This window comes from Apteryx mantelli, chromosome 9 (genome assembly GCF_036417845.1).
Source record: "Apteryx mantelli isolate bAptMan1 chromosome 9, bAptMan1.hap1, whole genome shotgun sequence".
NCBI lineage: Eukaryota > Metazoa > Chordata > Aves > Apterygiformes > Apterygidae > Apteryx > Apteryx mantelli.
The window spans coordinates 18,040,284-18,056,542 of NC_089986.1; the positions used below are offsets into that span (position 1 = coordinate 18,040,284).

A 16,259-nucleotide genomic window follows, 5' to 3' on the forward strand; every position below is an offset into this window, starting at 1 on the left:
TATGACCACTAATCTGGTCTCTCAGGTTCAGTGTTTTTAATCAATGCTGCCTTTATAAGCTCTCCTCCCAGCGGACCAGTTGTTTCAGAACTGATACAGACCTTGATGAATTACTAAAACGTCAATAACTGTAAGCTTTAATTGCTCAATTAGGACCGTGTGTTTTCACACTTCTCAAGCAGCTCTTAGTTTCTGCTGCTCCTGCATAAGTTCCAATTCTGAGTGTTTGCTTTGCTGACATTAAAGGATGAGGTTACTTGTCTGTATTCTCAATATTTCATACACAAGCCTTTCTTATACAGTGATTCCCCACCTGACAGCAAACCCTGAAGCAATCACACACTAAACAATTACAACAATTCATAAAAATAAGCAGTGCACAAAACGCAGCAGAAGAACATTACCTTACAAAACTTGATACCCTCAGGGGATCTATTTTCTTTTTGCAAACACATAGCTCCCTTTGACATTAATGGGAGTTACATGAATTAAAAAAAAAAAAAAAAAAAACACAATAGATCCTGTTTCTGAAAAACATATTTGCACTAAGTAGTTATTGGCAGCCTGCTTAGACCAGGTGATTGGTGATGGGGCTACCTGGAGATAGTTGTCCACAGGCTGCTGGTTCACACTCCAGGAAGCTGCAAGTGGCAAGTGTCGTTACCCCTCTGATGATCGCTTGCTCATTTCTTGTCTTGGGTTCTCAACAGCTACATTATCAAAGACACCCCAACTGAGATTCTTCCTTAAGAGTGGTCCTCTCACACCACTGCTTAAGCGCACTGGTGCATCCAGCCCTAATTAAGATAACAGCATTTGTACGCTCAATACAACTCCCTTCCACTGTGGAATAGACAGCAAAACTAGATATCAGTTCTAAACCAAAACGGTTTCATCTTCCCAAATTTATGGAAAGTTCCTGGGTCTAAATGTAGTTAGGCCCAGCTAAATATTGGAGTATGATAATACTATTTAGTATTTTGCATTTTCCATTGCATTTTGTAAGAGAATTACATGGAAACTCATGAGAGCAATAGCAACAGCATCAATTCGTCAAAAAAAAAGCAACAAGATTTATATCTACATGCAATCACAGAGTTATAATTGAGACTACTGTGATCACATCATAGTATGCTTCAGTTCATATATTTTTGCACCAAAGTATTTTGGGTGTGGCTGTTAAAGCTCAGTTTGAATTTCTGATATGAAACCACATGGAATTATGCGCAAAGGTAAACCAATAAAAGCGGTCATGAGGAAAAAGAAATAAGTGGTGGTTTAATAAAGTCTCCCAAAGCCCAGTCTCCTCCTCAACAGGATTCGTTCTCCTCCTCAACCCACTTGTCCTCAGCCCTTCTGTCAACCTTCATTTTCTTGACTGTTCTCCCATATGTCAGTTTATGTCCACTCTTCCTCAGTGAGGCCTCGAATTCTGACCTCACTTCAGGTCTCCTCCCTAGTCCATATCCTCTGCCACTAACACGGCTAATCAGCACAGAAATTAGCAGTTTGGAAAGAGCCAGACAATACCTTTCCAAAACCCAAGCAAAGAAGCATTAGGTATATTTTCTTATTAACAAGCAATACACAATCAGTAATACTAAAGCTAGGCAAATACTGTAAGATACAAGATATAGGACATGGAGATGAGCTGTAAAAGGACAACTCCATTGACAACAGCTGAGTTTTTGGCTCAAAAGCTCAGATTTTGCAATGGTGGTCACAGTCATTCCACAATTTCAGAAGGTCTTTATCGTGGGAAAGACAGATGTCCCTTAAGATTTTCACGGTACTAAAGTACTACTTTGACTCACACAACTGCCTAATGATTCCCAATACTTTGTCTTGTATTCATACAACTGTTCTCTCTTGAACAGGAGATTAATTCTTCCCATATCACACAACATTTTTTGGTTTTGCCATTAATCTTATAAACAAGAAGCTCAGACAAAGCCATTCTGCCATGCCAGCACATTTGCCTTTCGAAGCCAAGACACAAAAGCCTTCCCCACTATCCAAGATCCAATTTCTTAACACAGCTTAACAAAGCAATTGCAAAACATTTCCTGAAAATAGGTTGGACTCTCTGATACTAAAAGAAAAAAGTAATCTTATAATTCTGCCTCTATTGTTAGGGACAGCAGAGAGTCCAAAATGACAAAAACATACAATATTCCCAGAAGATTCATATCACAGATTAACCTTCTAATTTCACCACCTGCTCACCACTTCCCCCATGTCAAGACACCAGCAGACATCTAGTATTCCTCTAGGTCATTAGCTCCTGTCATACAGTAAAGTATCTGTGCTCTTCTCTGGCCACTGCCACATGTCTATATAAATGAAGTCTGGCGAGTTCAAGAGGAGGCACTTTTGAGGATTGGTACTTCGTCCCATCAGCTCATGGCAACAAATGGCAAAGCCACTCTGATAATGTGCATCAAGTTGAAATAAAGGAGCACAGTGACTCTTCTTATTGAATGAAAATAATGAAGGTATCCCCATCATATTAGGCAACAGTCATTTTCAGTCAGTCTAGGAAGACACCCTCTTTCAGAGGCAACCTGCTTACACCGCCCGTCTTTCAGAGGGCGTTCCTCCAAAGAAGCGTTCTTGGTATGCATTGCTACGTATTTTGGGGCAGTTTGGCAGGAATACGCAGCTGGATGTGTGGGATGATGCATGATGAAAGGAAAACAAAACTATACATTTATTGATAAAGAGGAGACCGGCAAATCTTACCAAGAAAAGGGGAGATGGGTGGAAAACCCTGAATACAAAGAAACATTACACAAGTCCTTAAACGAGAAGGAAGCAGTAGGACATGGTGCTCAGGCATGAAGATTTTCTGGTACAATTGTACCACTGCAGCGCCTCCAAGCATAGCACACACTGACACAACAGTGCTTTTGCTGCTATAACTTATACCGGTCTACAAATGAAATAAGTCTACAAGCTAAAGTTATTGTGCTACAAAGCACCACTTCTTGCAAATACAATACCCTTTTCTACTCGAGTTTTTGCCGATAGGCATAAGGCAACAGCAACAACAGAGTTAAAGCTTAATATACCCACAGCAAAAAAAGGCTTTAAGAGAAAGTGAACAGCAAATCCATTTGAAGAAATCATTATCTGCCCATGGATATTTATCAAAGAGAGATCAAAGCAGTAGAGTTAATTCATCATTAATTATCTGCCAAGTTTCTTACAAGCACAGAATAATTATTGTTAAGAGATAGTTATTGGATATTGGTTATCTTCCCAAATTTAGAACAGGAAATAAATCCATCGCCCCCAGCCACTGTGGGGTAACTGTTGGCCTTTTGAAAGGTGACTATCTCATGGGGCACAGTATAATATAAGAACTCTCCAATATTTTGAAATAAAATGTATACAGGGATGATATGCAATCTCGGTGCAAAAATGACTTCTAGTTCACAGGCAGTTTTTGAACAGTACATTTTTATATTGTCAGTTTGACCTACTCACCCATTGGCTGACCACTAATCCACTTCAGTAAGAATTACTTCTGTTATGTCCCTCTAAACAGATTCCAATCGAACAATATGAGGAAGAGAAAAAACACACCATATATAGCTCATAAGATGTCTTGTCCCATCCTCACATCTGCACATGAGAAGTAAGGCTAAAAAGATTTCTGACATTCAGGCAAAAAGAGTTACATGTTTAAAGTCAGGCTTCTGAAATCCATAGAACTAGAATGCTATAGAATACCTATACAATACCTTATTTTACACTTTCCTGTTGTATACAGCAACTGTCTCAACTAGTACTGGTCATAAAATATCAGCTCTTTGTATGTGATATATAAAGAACTGAGTTCTTACTGTTTCCAACCCTTTAGAATTTGTGCATGATAATGAAATAACTTGACTTTAGAGTTATGAAAGAATATCAGTAAGATTGAAAACAATCTAAAGCAGCATCTCATAAGTGTAGACTAAGCAAAATGCATATTGTAGTGGCATATAAAGCCTGAAAACTTTATTGGTACTACTAAGAATGATTTGCATATTAATTCCTGACTTCATCATTCAAAACTAATTCAGCTATCCCAGACCCTTGCTGAAAGAAGAAACACACATTACCTATGTAACTTAACATAATGCTCACAGGTAGAAAGAGCTTGTTTCTCTTCTGTTGCAATCTTTTAAAAGAATGAAAACAGACAGGCTTCAAAGTGGGATGAACTAACAGACTTGCTATGTTTATCCACTCCTCATATGAATATATGTGGAAACATGTCAAAATACTAGCAGATTAACAGGAACCATCTTGATAATTGCATTTGGCTATGCACAAGCATTTTGTGGATCTGTAAATCACTTTGGGAAATCATATCCCCATGCCTGGAGTTCAGCCTTCCTGAGAAGAGCTTGCAGCTCAGTTTTTAAAAGATACCACCCTGAGACAAGACCAACAACTGATGTCTTGCACCTATTAGGTCTCTCTACTGACTTCAGTTACAACCCTGAATTCCTAATGACTGCAAGTACTCCCTACAGAAATGAAGATTATGTAGTGATTAGAGCAACCAAGAACTTTGCAATGATGTGAATTTTTCTAGAATAAGAAGAGGAAGGGAAAAAAAATGCAGAAGATGATTTACTAGATCACACAGAATTATTCTTGCAAGAAAAAATAGAAAGAAAAAAGAAATCCTTCTCCCCACACACGCACACCCTACTTATGGAAAGGAGTGGAAAAATAAAACCATTACTCTGTATTTGAATGCCTGTAGAGTACACCTTTACAGAGTAATGCCTCGAGTGCAGACGCATTTTATTAGGACAAGATACATTCCAAGAGAGCAAGAAAATTCAGCGAAGCTAAGTGGCCACAGCAGGGTAACTTTTACTGGGCACATTCTTTACAGCCTCAAGGCACTGAAGCAGTTAAAGTTTTATGAGCAGGTCTGCCATTATTTACAGCAGCTCATTCCCTTTGCACTGCGAGCCCCAGAACAAGCAACAACCAAGTCCATGACCCTCTAGATAAGAGGGAATACATCTGATATCTTCCAGCTGCAGATAACCTTTGATAAGTATTCAGCAAGGGTCCTTTGACCGATACACTGTGACTTTGTGGAATACAGCAGGAGACTACGTGAAATATTGTGCTCAGGGATTAATTGAGCAGTTCCTCTTGCACATAAATGAAGGTTTCATCCCTGCCTGCTACCACTGAACAAGAGCAGAACACAAAGACAGACTACCACAACCAAGACAAGTTTAGTCTTTGATCTAAAACCCAAATCTAGCTACATTGCACTGCCCAGGTGCTCCACTTTGAATATTTCCTATTATGTCACCAGTCTTCATGTCACCTGCAGATTTTATAACCAATTGCTTTCTTCCAGATCAGTTTAGGTTTTGGATTTTCTGTTTGTTTTTAAAACAATCAGCTGGAAATAAATAAAAAAGTCACTGATGATAAAAAGTGTAGATGACAGAGCAATTGGAGGAGTAGCAAATATTGAGCAGGGTAGGATAACTGTACAAAGCAAGCCAGCTTGGATAGCAAGTCAGAGCTATTCACAAACCTAAGGTCAGGCATTTGAAAAAGGAATTCAGAATAGGCATCTGTACTCTGGAAAGCATCATAAGGGGGAAAAAAATTACAAACTTGAAAAATGTAAGGCCTAGATTTAGCAAAGTATTTAAACATGTGTCTAAATCTCAGTGAAATATATTATTGAATTTAAATAGGCACCCAAATGCTTTTCTATACTAGGATCTTCACTCATAATTCTGTACATGATCTTTTTAAAGTAAACCACACTCTATAGGATCAAAGTTGAGCATGCTGCTTTTAGGCAAAAGAGAACAGCTATTCACGCTCTCAAAGTACATTTTCAGTCTAGCATAAATAGTTTGTAATTCCAAAATAGTGTCTCACTTTTGCCAGAACAGACCATAGCAATGCCAACAGGTCCATATAATATTCCTGAAACAAACAAACAAACAAAAGTTACATTCAGCTATGTTTCTTTTGTTTTTCATGAGGAAAAAAAAGAAGAAAAAACAGAAAACATTTGGCTGTAAGTATGTGATGCTGTGGACAGTCTTATACAGAATTCTGCAAGGAAAACATAAGAATCACTACTTGCATGTAGCTCTCAAAACTGTTTTTTTTTGGAAAAAATTGGAATGTGTTAGCCTTTGCAATTACATATAACCTTGTCAGGATTTTTTTTTTTTTTTTAATGAGTATTCTGATTCTTTTCATTCACATTAAAGGCAACATGCATAGCTAGTAAAGGAAGAGAATAGGGTAACTTAAGGCACAACATAGAAAGCAGTCTGTACTGCGCTCTAACCAGCTTCACAGTGCTAGTTAAGAAAGCAGTAAACCCTGCTGAAGGTGGGGGATTTACGTTTTTGCCTAATTATTTAATAGATACAACTGACTTATCCTATTTGGGTTGTACAGGTACTTAGGATGGCTTTTTAAAACACATTAGCAAATAAGTTTCCAATATTGTATTTTCAAGGTTAAGTTTTGCATGTCCTACTTGCAGATCTAAAGTAGCCTAGAGTTAGGAAACAGTGCTTTTGCAAGATCCTAGCCAGTGAGGCTACAGGGTAAGATTCAGAACACAGTTGAAAAGTAAAGAATGCCTTAAAATTTCATGCTCCAGTTACAGCTACCATTTTACTAGAAAAGGTACTATGAATGTGACATTGCTCTAAAAATATTCACCTCAGTTTGTAAAGGACTTATTTTCATCAGGGTTTATAAAACTGCTAAGATCTCATTGGTCTGTTATCTGGGGTCTTCCATTTACACAATCATTTTCTGGCTTAAAAATATTCTAGATATGTTTAAAAAGTAAAAAATGAAATCGTGTGCCATATCAGCCATGGTACATTCCATTCTTTTGCCTGTCTCTGCAGAGGGAAAGGGCACCACACATCTCTAAATGAAGAGTCAGACTTTTGTTCTCAATACAAGATGCGCAGAACAAACCTGCAGAATGTGACTGGAAGAACCAACGTTACTCTCATCAAGATCACACCGAGAGCAGCAGCGTCTGATATCTCTCTATTAAAAGGGTTACGCTATTACAGAAGTTGAGCATATGCAACATTAGCCATGTGGCTTCACTACTTTTTTGCACTGTTAAAAAAGTTTTGTTAGTATATGGTGATCAAAGGTCTACAAGTATTAGCATTTATATGCTTAACTAGGAGAAAACAGATAATGGATGAAGTTTTCTTAATAAAAATGTTTTTAATAAAGTAAACCTTCCTTTGAGCAGTTCAGAAGTCACCTGTTCACTGATATAGGCCTATCCATCTAATGGCTTTTTAGGCATAATACTAGAGCTCAGTGACTTGATTCACCTACTTCAACAGTACAGAGAGTTCAACTAATCATGACAACTTTGGAAACAGATATATATAGGACGAGGACAATAAAGTTGTCCTATGAATAGCAGGAAGTCTGCTCCACTTAAAGATAACCCATAGCCAAATATTTAAAAAGATAGGGAGGACAGCACAGCAAAGTGTTTCTGTGGTGGGTCAAAAAAGAATCTTTGTTTAAAAAAAGCTAAAATTTATTCTTCATATTACATTTCTTCAGTAACTTACTAGTGAAAGTCTTAGAAGAAAGGCAAGCCTACGATATCTCAAAATATGCATTTATACTTTCCTTTGTATTTCATTTTTCCCTCAGTGATCTTAACTGCAAGGAAAACTTGTTCCAAAGAAGTGACAACAGACTGGTCTCAGAGGACTTGTACAGTTGTCAGTGTTTGGAGAGTATAGTAGAGACAGCCCTGTAAGAACAGTTTATACATTGATAGCCAGGTGCTATGGCTTTCCTCCGTGAACTGGAAAAAAATAAAGTAAAACACATTAAAAAAAAATCAGAGGACTCAGTGAGGAGAAAGCATAAAAAAGCCCATCTAGGTAGCAGCCTCAGGTATATTGGTAAAATCGGTGGTCTTGGTAAAGTTTGAAAGGTGTGTGCATACCTTTAAGTCTCAAAAGAGAATAGCCAAACAGAATACTAATTAAACACGGCAACTGAAGAGCAAGGGGGAAATGAAGTGATTAACATAGATGGTTTATCAGGATAACTTTTCCCCCCCATCACATTGCTAGCAGTGCTCTGTTGAAAACACATCCCTGCACTACACACCAAGTCATGTTGTACTTCACTTTCATGGATAGAAAAGAAAAAAAACGTGAAGATGACAAGGAATAACAACTGCCCATAATGACAGCCATACAAGTGTGCGTAAGTTTTCTGACAACATGATTGTCATTAATGCACTACAAATCCCAATTAGAGCGAAGCCTTGTTTCTTTTTGCTTCCTCTAAAAGCAGTCACCATTTTTAAGTCAAAAGAGGCACCATTTAATGGTCAAAAAGTTGACAGAAATGTGAGCAATTAACTGCTGTCAAGTAAATGATGGTTTAAGGATTATACTACCAGCAGCTTGCCATATTCACAGAAAAAAAGAAATCCAGACCAAACGAGGAAGCCATGAGTTTTCCTTATTCCTTGGGTTGGAGGCAGTGATCCTCCACAGACCAGAGCTCTGCTGCTGCACTGGCTCTCGAATCAAACTGCCCCTTTTTTAGATGCTGAAACACTACTGATGCTTCCTCATGCTCAGAAGAGAAGCAAAGCGGGTGGGCAGTCCTTGGACAAAGCTCAGCAATAGCCAGAGGCAAGCTATTTGCCATCTCCAAACTACCTTTTCATTCCTCAGTTTGCCTTGTACGCTGCTTCAGCTTTGCCAGGTAGCTCCTGCTCAGAGGGGCCTCGGATGAAGGAGAGGAGGAGAGAGGTTCCTCCATCTTTAGAGGGCCGTCTGTACACAGGACCTCCCTATGTATGTGCATTTACAGGTCACAAGCTCTGCTAAACTCCCTACCCACTACTAGAACTATATAATAAATAATGCATTACCAAAGTACTTTGAGCTCTTCAGACAAAAAAAGCAATACAACCAGAAGTTATTACTTCTGTGTGACATATTATTAAACCCAAGCTGAACTTTCATTTTCAGAAACAATTTAGGACCAAACCATTAACCAACATCCAAGACTAAATCACACTAAGATTACTACTGAAAGGGACAAGTATAAGCATTTTTATATGGCATCAAAAAAAGAGAAAGGCAATATCCAGGCTTTTTTTAAAAAGTTACCAGCAGCAGTCTAAAAGAGTCTTCATAAAGTATACAGACTTATAGTATACTGTATACAATTTTAATAAAACAGCCTCTAAAATATTTTGAGGGAACCAAAAAAAAAAAGTCCAATTCAGATTAGTTTAAACAGAGGTGACACGTAATAATGGTTACAGTCTCACTCCAATAGCAAGTATCTTCAAACACATAAATTAGCCAAAGAAAAAAAAAGGAAAAGGCATCTTTGGTTGGCAAAATTATTTATCATGTTGAGAAGAAAGCCCTCTCTAAGACAGGAAGGGGAGAAGAGTCATCCCAAAAAAGCACTGGCCTCAGATTTTCAATGCTTCAGAGCAAATTAAAGATTCGTCCCTGCTTTTCACTAGATATGTGGCAAATAGGCTTTATTTGCTGTATCACAATTATTTTTATTTACCAAAAGTCTGCAGAGCTGCATTGATCCAGCTACACTTGAGGCCATTTAATCTAAAGAAAACTGTTGTACAGAAAATGTTTAAAAACAATAGCTGCAAAGGGCAACTTGGGGAGCTTTAATGAGATTTTCTGTTCAGTGCAAGTTTAGTGCTCCCACAGAACAGATCAATATGAGTTTATTTTTCCCTAGATACGTTGGAGAGCATCCTGCACTGTGAAACAGCCCAAGACGACCAACCCCCCCGCTCCCTTGACCCTTTCTGTCCGTTTCTCGCGAAGCTTTGCAGCAAGGAGCTGGCCGTCCCACTGGCAGGAGTGCCAGAGACAAGACAGGCATCTGCAGCATCCCATAAACTTCAAGTCTTATTGGATGGAAAAGAATTTCTTTGGGAGAAGAAATACTATGCAGTCTGACCTGGAAAGCATTTTTTACTTTTTCTTTCCTCCCCCAGCTCCCCAACCCAATTTCTGTGGACAAACAAGAACATGTACTTCAGTGTTGGCATCTGGGTAGGTCATGGCTTAGAGAGATTCCTTGCAAGTATTTAGTACCAGTCACAATAGTAAAACATAGCACTATTCGATGACAAAAGCATGCTTTTCTCGATCCATTTGCTTAATGTCTCCTGGCTACTTTTAAATTTCCTTTAAAGTTTTTCAGCCTCATTTCCCAATTCCACTTCATTCTTTCTACCACAAATTCTCTGCAAGCATGAGATGCAAGAATTGATGAGCAATTCTTTTCCTTTCTTTAGCTGTAAACACAGTCTTCCTAAGTTTACAAACAAAACAGGTCAAGCACAGTAGAATACAACTCAGTTATGTGGTGTCTCATCTCACTTCTTAAAGAGGTAACTCCTTTCCTATTTCTGCATTTCATAACAGGAGATAGTCATGAAAAGAGTGGGTTAAGAGGACTATGTTAAAACCCCTGCAAATGTGCATTCCCCATTTCAATGGGGATTTGAGGATTTGGTACAGATTTTTTGTTTGTTTTACTATAATGGAAAAGGTGGAAAATTCATATTCTGAAGTGAACTGACTGCCCTTGAGCTCTCTCTCTCTCTCTGCCCCCTTCTTGTTTTAAGTCTCATTTTAATGCTGTATCATCAAGAGTTCTGTAAAAGTGCTTCCCTTCCCTCCCCCCTGCCTGCTACACAAAGATCGACAGGAATTGGGATGAGTTTGAATCAAAACATAGAGCAAGGCAAATTCAGAGGCCTCTGATGATGCTGGGAACTTCCAGTTTCTGGATGCCCAACAGGCCATATTTTGGGAAGCACTGATAACCTACCTGCTGATAACAAAGTCTCTCATTATGACCCAGAAGAGTCAAGTCTTAACATCTGACATAGGTGGTTGCACTCAAGACATGAAATCATATCCAAAGGGTGTTCAGTGGCTATCACACTTCTAGTGTGGAAAGCAAGGATTGTAGTTTACAAAGAATTTTAATTGCTGTTGCTGTAGAAGAAAGGTGAATGTTACCAGAAGCATTTACTACAGAAATTAGTAACTTTAATGTCTGACAACACTTTTCTCAAGTTCTCTCAAGTTTTCTCAAATTCTGTACACAATTATTAAACATAGGTTCACTTGAACTCATCTCTCCCTACATCAGTCGAGTAAAGGCTCTGATGAGACTGGAGGTCCGAAGTCTGTTCACATCTGTCAATCTAGCACAGACCTTTCCAACACCAACTCTGCGGGAGGCTAGAGCCCATTCAAAAGGGTGCCAGCTGCCCGGGAACACGAGCGCTTGGTTTCATCCTGCCACTGCTTTCAAACAGCACAGGGCTCTTAACCCAGTTTGTGCATCCTTTTGGTAATTCCTCAAACTGAATATCATTTCTTCTTCCAAACCATATGGCAAGTGCAGTCAGAGAAGGCAGGTGACTTTATAACCAGATACCAGCTGAATTCACAGTTTATGTTTTAATGAAGATAGTCTAAAAAACTCATTGCAAACATTGTGTTTCTCATTGTCAAGGAAAGAAACACACAGCATGCATTTATTTAAAACTACCCACATTCTCTGTGTTGTCCGTACATCTTTATTTGCAATTCTGTGGCATTTTCAGAAATATCTAAAATGGCACAAAATGTTCAATGAAAACACCTTCCTGCAACCTCCTCCCCCTTTCAGTTTATACCAAAACTGCTACTCTCATTTCCGTTCATATGCAGCTTTAATTGCTGTTGTAATGGTAAAGATCAATATTGGTCCATTAACCCATCTACCCTGCAAGACTTCTCAAGCTCATTCTCATTCATGCAGAATGCTGCACAGCACCGAGAGCTACTGACAAGCAGAAATGGGGTCAAGGACTCTGCCGCCGATGCTGGCTGGGGGATTATCTCACCATGGGCATTTCAGTCAGTTTCTGGACTGGACAGCAGATTTTAGAGGAGATGTAAAACCACAGAATTTCTTAAAGATACTACTAATTAGACACCAAATATCAAGTATTTGCAGTGTTTGGTAATACAGCTCCTAGTCCAGTAGTATTAAAAAATTAAGTGGACTCATATAAATAAAAAAATGAATAAAGCTTTTCCCAAATACAGCAGATGGGAAAAATCAAAACACTGTTTTTGTTTGGGAACAAGAATACCAAACTTGAGCTGAAAGTTTTCCTTGATTGTGAATTTAAGCTGAACCAAGCGGGCATGCAATTCTCAATGCCTCAGGAGGAAAAGCTTTGCTACTGCCATAGTAACAACTTCTACTGAACTAGCAGTCAGCAGGAGCCTTTGCAAGAGGCAACAGTTTCTGGACCCAGTTCCCACTGACTTCCCAACAGAGAAAACAACAAATTCATGCCTCCGCAGGATCCCTGCGGGGTGTAAGAACAGCAACTCCAGTGCTGGATACCACATCACATCGCTTGGATGAGAGCTCTGATCCAAACCTCAGAGGCACACTGAAGCTCTTGCAGTATTGTTTGAGGTCTTCCACCTGACTAACAGGTATGCTGAGGCTGCTCAAGTTTAAGTGAGTGGCTGCCACATGAGCCTTTCCCCTGAATAAGAAAGCACTAAGCAGAAAATTGCATGCCTCTGAGTTACCTGTTTAAGAACAAAAGCGTACTATCATATGTATAGGTCACCAAAAAGTAACGCAGGCTGGCCAAGCAGATGTCAAGACATGAGCATGCTTTCCCAGTTAAAACAATTTGGATAAATAAAAACATACGTCTAAATGTTGTCTATAAAAGTCAAACCAAAGCTTCAGACTAATTCAGTCCAGTACCTATGAACTTGGGCAGCTGTCACACAACTTTTAGGAAATACCCAACACAACCTCAGAGCATTCTCTCTCTCTGGAAAACATGACCTGCTTGCCAGCCAAACAGAGGCAAAGATGGGCAAGAGCTGGAGATGCCTCATGCTACTATCCCTCTAGGCACACTGCACTTCTGCCCGATGACATGCAGACATCCCTTGTAGCCTATTTCGAATCAGAAAACCCAGAAAAAGCCAGCAGTAAGTATAGCACAAAGTTGAATTTTTAAAGTTGGATTATTAAAATCCAAGTTTAGTGTGAACATATCTGACAGCATCCAAGCTATTCCAGACAGATTATTAGAAAGGTATGGATGCCAAATGGCTCACCACTGAGCACTTTTTAACAGCATTCCTATTGCTTTGCGTACTGCTATTTTGTAAGAAATTAGGAGGGAACAGTCAACAGCTGGTTTTCACTAGTTAATTCAAGTCATGTCAGTTACATGGAACTCGCTTTTTTAATGTCGTTCTCTCTGCTTAGAAAGGCAGAATATATAATCTAATACATCTTTCCAGAGACAAAACACTCTGAGGTCAGCACGCTTGGGCTGACTCACCAACAAGCATATATAATGGTCCTTCAGAAGTGAAGAGTTAGTCATTAAATACATCATCCAACAAATTACTTGTGGCTTATCATTCAGTGCAATGTCTAGGGTATTTGCACCAACACCACTTTCTTACTTGTGAGAAACCAAAACCTGAAGTATTTTCAGTAGATCAGTAGTAAATTTTTTCCTGGGAAACATGAGGAACATTTATTTTAGAATCTGAACCAGTTCAGTACCTCCATGTATTTCTCTGGTATTCATAAATGATCTACTCCTATCTTTAGCAATGCCTCAAAGCGATCTTCTTACCGGAAAGCAAGGAAGGACTCCTCACAGAAGATCAAGCCTGTCAGAATTAGGTCCTTCTAAATGGACTTATATTTTAGAAGTGCATAATTTAAACAATTCAACACCACCGTATAACATTTAATGCTTTAGTGTGCGTTTCTTACATAGCCACCAACTTGAGTGTTAGTCACTACAGAAGATTCAAAAATTAAAAAAAAAATCAGTACTAAAAACATCTGTGTGGCCAGAAATGGCTGTATATTTAAACAAAAGTTAGAGTATGTCATGAATCATCCTGACAGACTGGCAGGGAGGGGGGGGAAATCTTTCCTTTATTCTCCTTATCCTAGGTATAGGCCTCTTACCTGAGTCTCTGTTCTCTTCTTTTCCTCTCCACTTTGCTTGGTTTAAATTCCTTTTGTTAACTGGATCCAGCAAGTCCTAACGGCAATTCTCCCTGAAATAACTCTCACTACAAAGACGACCAATAATGAGCAATCCCACTCAAACAACCAAAACCCCTTATGATCGGGTCATTCTTTCTCCTTCCAGATTAGAAGGAGCAGCTTCTATTTTTCCTGCTGTTTCACCGCGATGACCCATACCATGCAGTTACTGGCGCTCCTTGCCAGCCACTGAAAGAGCGTGGTCTCCTGCCTGAAGATTTCCCCACTTCTGAGTCAAAGGGCCTTTGAAAGCCTCGGAAAGCCATTCCCACCATGTGTTCCCTTCCTTTCTGCAGGATGCGAATCCTCCTGCTGGAAAGGGAGTGGCCAATGAAATCCAAGGGATGCAACCCACAAAACCTCCTTAGTGGCAGTATTGTCATCTAAATGAAAGTTTAGAACTCCAGCCTCAAAAATCTTACGCAGAAGGAAGCAGACACAAGTGGCTTTCTTAACACCGTGGCTTAGCAAGTCCCAGGTCATCTAAGAGCCAGCACTGCTACCACAGTACAGGGTGGCATTTACTCCTTCTTTCATGGTATTTTGAGATAAGGCCTGTGTTCTCTCACATGAGAGCTGTGTACTGCTACACAGGGCTGAGATGTGCTCACCGGTGAGCCTAACCCGGTTCACTTCATAGAGCTTTCATCTGCTTTCTCTGCTGGATGATGGTTTACAGCTACCCATCCTAGTCTCAGTGAACCTGGGCAAAGTCACCAGTACCAAGAAGCCACATTGCCCAAGCACCTGGAACAGCAGGATATCAGTAATAAAAATTTTAAAAAAATAAAAAAATAAAAAAAGGAAGAACCTGGTGTAGGAAAACTTTGATATTCAAAATATAATAGCACTTTATTGATAAAGATAGACTACTCAGTGGTGAGCACTGTAACAGCCTCTGAATATATTCTCGTTGCTGGACGTAGGTATTCAGAATAAGCATTAAAAAAAATAATAACAAAAAAAACCAAACACACACTGCACACACCAAACACTTCAAGGAAGAGCAGGAGGGAAGAGCAACAGGGAGCCAGTTTCCAAAACAGAGAGCACAGTTCACAGAAAACATGAGCTTTTCAGTTGGAGTCTACGCTTTCAGGTTGTTTCAGTGGAGATGTAAGCTGGAGATGAAGCCAAAAAGCCTGGAATAGTCAAAACACAGCTTCAGTCTGAAAAGAAGCACAGGAGGAAGTCTGGGGTTCAGCACTAGCTAAGAAATGGGGGGGAGGGAAGGGGGAAAATAAAGGGACAAACTTAAGAGTACTGACTCAAAATTTCCATTTGGATCTTGTTTGTGCTCAGAACTCTGTGCAAATTGCTTGCCAATAAAATCAGTTTTTATTAAAGAAATACAACCTTATCACCAATTTCTCCTTTTAAGAGAAACAATATGCAAGGTGTTAAATATTGGCTAACCATTTGGGTGGGGGTTTTTTTGGTTTTTTGTTTTTTTAACAAGGAAAACATAAAAATGGAACAAGACAGCTAAGAACAAAGGAATAATTACAGGCACAGATAGAAAGGGATGTAAGATTTTGCCGATTACAGCCTTCCAGCATGGTGGCAGCAGGGAAGGAAAGCGAGAGTGCTTTTAACCTCTCTTAAGCAGGACGCTAATAACATGTGACTGTAATTTCAGAATTGAGGAAAAAGCAGTTTATACCTACACAGAAACACTTATAGCTTACATTTAAGCATATGCTTGGGATGCTACTGAAAGCAGGAGCATATATGTAGTGGTCAGAAGAGGACAAATAAAATACTGGAGTAGATTCAGCATACTGAAAAACGCTTCAAAGTTTTAAATTCCTTGTCATTTATTTTTCCTCCAGATGCTGCTCAGTGGAATTTACAAAATTAAGTTACATAAAAATGCTTTCATTCGTATGAAATAAGAATTTCATTTCTTTCCATTCAGATGACCTAAGTGATTGTGCACATTACAATACCCTGCATTGCATAAGAAGACAGGAGGAAAAAAAAAAAAAGTTTTCCAACCAAAAATGGAGAAAAAAATAAATAGATAAATTTCAACAAACTTACAGCATCTGCTGCTGCAGCAAGATGGAATGTCACTAGCA

At 39.1% G+C, this 16,259-nt stretch overlaps 1 long non-coding RNA gene across 3 annotated transcripts in view; it reads right to left on the reverse strand.

The window, feature by feature from the left end:
- The window catches only part of LOC106485862 (uncharacterized), an 87,519-nt gene that overhangs the window by 63,036 nt on the left and 8,224 nt on the right, over positions 1–16,259 (reverse strand). The window lies entirely within an intron of this gene.